The 6,000-nt window shown below is 28.5% G+C and overlaps 1 protein-coding gene across 5 annotated transcripts in view; it reads left to right on the top strand.

Annotated features, from left to right (window-relative positions):
- The window catches only part of LOC127707408 (G protein-activated inward rectifier potassium channel 3-like), a 78,243-nt gene extending 72,827 nt beyond the window's left edge, over positions 1-5,416 (top strand). For 4 of the 5 annotated variants that reach the window (XM_052211897.1, XM_052211894.1, XM_052211895.1 and 1 more), the window contains one exon: positions 140-5,416. The gene's annotated coding sequence lies outside the window, so the exon portion shown is untranslated. The remainder of the gene's footprint in view (positions 1-139) is intronic. The other variant, XR_007984850.1, reaches the window with a different exon arrangement.
- The last annotated feature ends 584 nt before the right edge of the window (positions 5,417-6,000 follow it).

Below are 6,000 nucleotides of genomic sequence, written 5' to 3' on the forward strand. Positions count from 1 at the left end.
ATCTTGTTATGATATTATTGACTGTTAAACTACTGTTCTTTTTGCAGCATTCTTAGTTAGTTAGTTTTGTGATGTATACTTTCAAATATTTTCTGACAAAAGGGAGATAATCCAATTTTTATTCCTATTATCTTTTCAGACATCCAAAACAGAACATCATTCCAGGGTTGCAGAATATTTTTAAACAGTTGTCAGTTGTTTGTGATTTTCCAGAACAAAACCTTTTTAAATGTTATTTGTACTATATTACTAAAATGATTTTTTTTAACTGTGTAAATTATTGTACAAATTTTGATGGAAGACTTTTGTCGTCATTTCTTTTTCGTCAGTATTAATATTTCAGTACATATGCTGAACCTATACTGTCTCAATTAATTTGTTGGCTATATACAGGCCATTTTTTTTTTAATTTTGAAAAATATGATAAAATATCATTATAGTATTATGGATTCATAAAATACAATAGGCAAATTAGTTCAAACTACTGATCATACAAAGATTACTTTAGTCCCTTTTTTTCCCTAATAAAGAGTAATATTTTACAAGGCTACAAGAATTACTGATATTATAATAAATAAATTTACTGATGGTCTGTTCTACCTCAGTATAATGAAGACTACACAATCTCAGGCACACACTGTTCATCACCTATATTTGTCTGTTGCAGATCATCCAAAGCTTCTGTATACTTTATATATTTGTTCCATACACAGTATTATAACAATTAATAAAGTTAACTATTAAGCTGATGGGGTTGATATCTATTACTTTGCCTCTTTCTTCAGTTAATACGGCTAAAGAGAAAATCAATGAAAATAATGAAATTCTAAAAGTTAAAAGAGATCATATCAACAAAGCTTATATTTGATTTTATTTGTCAAAAAAGGGCAAATCTTAAACCTTTTAGTAAATGTAAAAAAAAGCCCTTTGTTTTGGGATAGGGGTAAATAACCAATCTATATTCAATAGATTTTGAAAATAATGGTATTTAGCCAAATTGTAGATAAATATTTTGAGTGACACAAACATGTTCTGAAAATACAATATTTGTTTTAATTTATTAAATGATCCAAAAACTGCACTTTTATTTTAATGACATGAAATTTAATTTGGTTATTTGATTAGCCTACTATATGTTGAAATAGTTATACATTGTACATTGTAATATGACATATTTGTACATTGTACATTGTAATATGATATAGTTATACATTGTACATTGTAATATGGCATATTTATACATTGTGCATTGTTATATGACATATTTATAGATTGTACATTGCATTGCTGTGATATGATTTCATTTTAATGTTCTGTCCTGCTGTAAATATTAAAACTTTTTTTTTTAATTTTCAATAAAAATAAGTAATGTAATGATCAACACTGTAATTCCTGCAAGATAAATAATAAAAGTATGATAATTAACATTTTTTATAACAATGTGACTTTGAATACAAACAAAAAATTTGTTGGTTTATATAATTACAATTTATTTAAAATAAATACACATTGTATTATTTTAAATTGGACATAAAAAATGTTTATAAGACCATGAGATGTTTGGAGTCAGAAGGAAAGATTGAAGAATTATTCTCTTTTATATACATGTATAAAATACCAGAGTTTTTTTTACACCATTCTTAAAATAAAAAAACTTCAAATATTTTTTATGTTATGAAGGTTTGAAATGAATGTGTCAGATTTGATATAAATGGTATGCCATGTTAGAATAAGATACAGCCTTGTTGACATGTTTGTAAACAATTATATTTGTTTGTTATTCATTTCTTTGTGGAAAGGAATTTTTAGCTATAGCTCATGTGTAATTTTTCATGCTTTTCATTGTAATGCATTACATTTGTTACCCCTCTTGCTGTTATCCCTCTCCAGCAGAGGAAATATCATCCCTAGATGAGGAGGAGTAAACTTTGGACAAGGATTGAGTTACAAAGAAATTATAAATCTTCAAATCAGTGGTCTTGCTCAAGAAGGATTTAATAGTAAAGAATTACTTCATGATAATAAGGGCAGGCTTAGTATACTTACTCAACGATACTAAATGTGTTGAGTATCATGCATTTTATTTTATCTGTCATAAATGTCTAAAAATAGAGCACGAATATCAATTGTCTTTTGCAGTTACTTTTTTGATATGTATGTATAACAATTTGGAAAAACTTTTCATTTGAAAATCCTATAAATTTGAATACTTTGTTAATTTATTAGTAAATTTGATGTAGTAAAGAAATTTAGAAATTTATGGAATGTGCTGTTATTTGGCACATGTCTGACAATTTAAATGCTAGTGTAAAAACATAAACATGTATTAAAAGGGTGATGCATTAACTGTGGTTTATTAAAAGTAAAAGGGTAATGCATTAACTGTGGTTTAATAAAAGGGTTATGCATTAACTGTGGTTTATTAAAAGGGTTATGCATTAACTGTGGTTTAATAAAAGGTTTATGCATTAATTGTTGTTTATTAAAAGTAAATAACATTTTTAGTTGGACAGCATCTGTTTAGTAAAACTAGCTCATTTAAAAAATCATAGAGTTATTTCCCCTTAACCACTGCTTGGTATGTGGTAAAATATACTATTTAGCTAATTCTTTGGCTGGCCACAGACCACAATTAAATTCTCTATTAGTTCTTTATAACGTTTTGTTTCATTAAAAAAAATGCACCGATTCTTTTTGTCAAATATTTTGTGTGTGTAAAGTACAGTACTAGTCCAAACATATATCAAACATTCAGAAATATCGCTCCCCAGCATCTTACAAATTTAGCCAATACACATCCATACCCCTATGGACAAGTCAAGAGATGTTCCGAAAACTGTAAATATCACCTTTTTGCACCTGGCCTAATCACTCTTTCCATATCAAAATCAGTTAAAATACAACATCCAAAAGTTTATTTCACCTCTCTTCTTTCATTTCCATCCAAAAAAATCTAAGAAATGAGTGAGGAAGGGAAAGAAAAAAAATTAAGAAAAAATACTCTCTAATTAAAAGGAACTATATTCGTGGACAACGAAAAGTGGGATCAATAATTGTGGTCTTTGGCCGGCTCATCTACTCAAAAGCCTCATAGAAATTTTTTTAAATAATCAGCAAAGTCATAGAATAAATCATTACTTGTACAAACATCATATTACTAATAAATAAATATTTTGAGTTTTATTTCAGAGAATTGTCAACACACAAAGTATCGATTTGTGCTATATAAGTGTATGATTTAATTTAGTAAAAGACTGAGGCAAGAGGTCACTATAATCTTCTAAGTCATCAATTGCCTTTTCTTTATTCATTGCCTTTACATGTGTCAAAGGTTGAAATTGTTGTATAATTTGCTTTTTGATTTATGGCTGAATTTTAAATAAATATGTGAAATTTGTACATATTTTTACTGAGTTTGATACTTGTATAAAAAGTTATGAATCTCAATGTCTGTCATTGAATCTCAGAATGAAATGTGATATGTTTTAGTTATAGAAGATACGAAGATTTTAGTTATAGAAGGTAAAAAGATTTTAGAGAGATTGTAAGACTAGAAATCTCACACAAGTAAGGTTAGGATTTGTTGTCTCTAGTAAGACTTGAGAATGTACACCATTTTCAAGTTTCCTGATTTTAGTACAACTGACCTCAAATTTTTGCACTTTGACCAAATAATATTTAAAAAAACACATTGTTTTGGTCTGTGGTATCATATGTTTTATGTTATGATGCTATAAAATTCTGGGTTCTCTTTTCCTATCCTTTGATGAAAACATACTAGAAATTGATGTATTGGTAATCTAAAGGTGTGAGGGTTTCATAGGTCTCAGCAGTGGACGACTGAGATCTCTGGTCATGTTCTGACAACCTCATGCTTTCAATGTTCAAGTGAATTCTGTTACATAAAAAAGTACCTGAGACCGTAGCATGTTGTTATATATCTACCATTGGAAGTTAATCAACATCATGGTGAGAGATAGTTCGTCTATTTTTATATTCTTTAGAAAAAAAACGTTTATAACATAAACGTTTTTTTATATAGCCTTTTCTATTACCTGTCTTGCATTAAATTGAATACAAGTTCTGTGAAATTTTTCTAACTATTAAGGGGGTTTATCCTGAAATTTAATAAAAATACTGATAGATGTTCTTTGGCTACTGATTTACAAGTAAATCATTTGTTGCATTTTTGTAAAGCTGGAGAAAAATTAAATTTAGTAACTCATTTATATATTGTTTTGATACTTATAACTTATTTGCAATTTGTATGCAATATTTGCATGGGAGTTTTGTGGTCATGAGATAAATCATAGTTTAATTATTAAAAAAAAATGGGTTAAATGTTAAAAAAATGTCTGAACACAATTAATTTTCTTTAAAATATTTTTACCTTTACGGATGCGATTTGAATTTTATGATTTGACTTGACTGGAGAAACCCTTTTTAAGCCTTTTCCCATAGATTTTAGCAACCGTTTTTGTGGGGGAGAACGAGGAGTTAAAACTGTTTTAAAAGAGGAGAGGTTGAAATGGCTCTCATTATATGATAGAAATAACCGATATATTTGATTTCACTTTGAATGTTGTTTGGCTGATCGAATCCTATTGAATAAATTCATGTTTACCTCATTGTCATTACATTTATTTACTAATACTTGTTAGGATATTAAATATGGATATTAATTGAGATGCTGAATTGTGTCTTTCATTAAAAATAGTAGTTTTAATTGGAAACAGCATTTCAATTCCTAAAGAAATTAAGAATTGATTTTTATTTTAAACAAATGTGACCACTTAGTAGTTAAATATTGTTTGGGAACTAGTGGCATTTTTGTGTCAACATTTTTTGCTATGCAAAATAGTTGATGGAATTGAGGAGCCGTTGTTGAATTAAATTTTTTGGGGAAGAAATTGTAGGTTTCCATTTCAGAAACTAGGAAAAAAGCTGATATTTGAACCTTTGAAATTTTAAATTGCACATATTTAAATTTTGCTTGCTCTCCATTAAATAGTGTTGGGTAGGATAGATAGTGAAGCTGAATCTTCATTGACCTAATGGTGTCTTCAGCTACAAGCACTTAATTAGATAGTATAATATATATAATTTGAGAAGACAGAAATTGAACAAAACCTTAAATGATTCAGTAGGCAGTCCATAACTTTCATAATTAATACATTATATTGTGTTATTCATGACACCATTTTCTTTTTTCTGAATGAATGTTACATTTTGTGATGATTTGGGAATGGTGCTACATGATGTTGCTACAGTTATGAACATTTTATACTGTTTACTATTTTTACCATTTACATATTTAATTTTTGCATCTTTTCACTATCATGCATATTTGTGTGTTAAGTTTCATTAATATTATATATTATTTTGAGTAAATAAAATCATTTTTTACCAAAAGAAACTTTTTATTTATTGGCCATACATATTTCATAAAGACAGATCTATGGGCGTACACTCCCTTTTAGCCCAAAGGGCCAGTATGAGGGTTTGCCAGCACTTGGTTTCTGCTGCCCATTTACATAAAATAAATCTGCTTTGAAACAACACTGCTAATTGGAACCAAAGTTATTCTCTATCATACTTTGGAACCAAACTTATCATCAATCATCTATTTATGAAAATGCCAAGATGACTGCAACCATCAATTGCCCCCTTGTAAGAGTAATTGCCCTTTAATGTAGATTTTTTTTTCAAAGCTATTATATATGGACAGTAAATGGTATACAGCAATAAATAGCAATACAAGAACTTCAAAATGTTTAGTAATAAAGTTTAGCCTGACTGATATCTTGACTTACATCTAGAAATTTCCAATGAGGGTCGACTGCGAACCAAATTTTTTGAAAAAAGATGATTTAAGCTTCCCCATTTCTATGTAGAAACATTACAGTAGCGCCTGCGTATGGAGTATATATCTCCCAGTTGATACGGATTCCAGACGGCTTATATTTCTTATGATGATTTCCTTGATAGGGGATTGCTGCT

This window comes from Mytilus californianus, unplaced genomic scaffold, assembly GCF_021869535.1.
Source record: "Mytilus californianus isolate M0D057914Y unplaced genomic scaffold, xbMytCali1.0.p SCAF_7, whole genome shotgun sequence".
NCBI classification, from domain to species: Eukaryota; Metazoa; Mollusca; class Bivalvia; order Mytilida; family Mytilidae; genus Mytilus; species Mytilus californianus.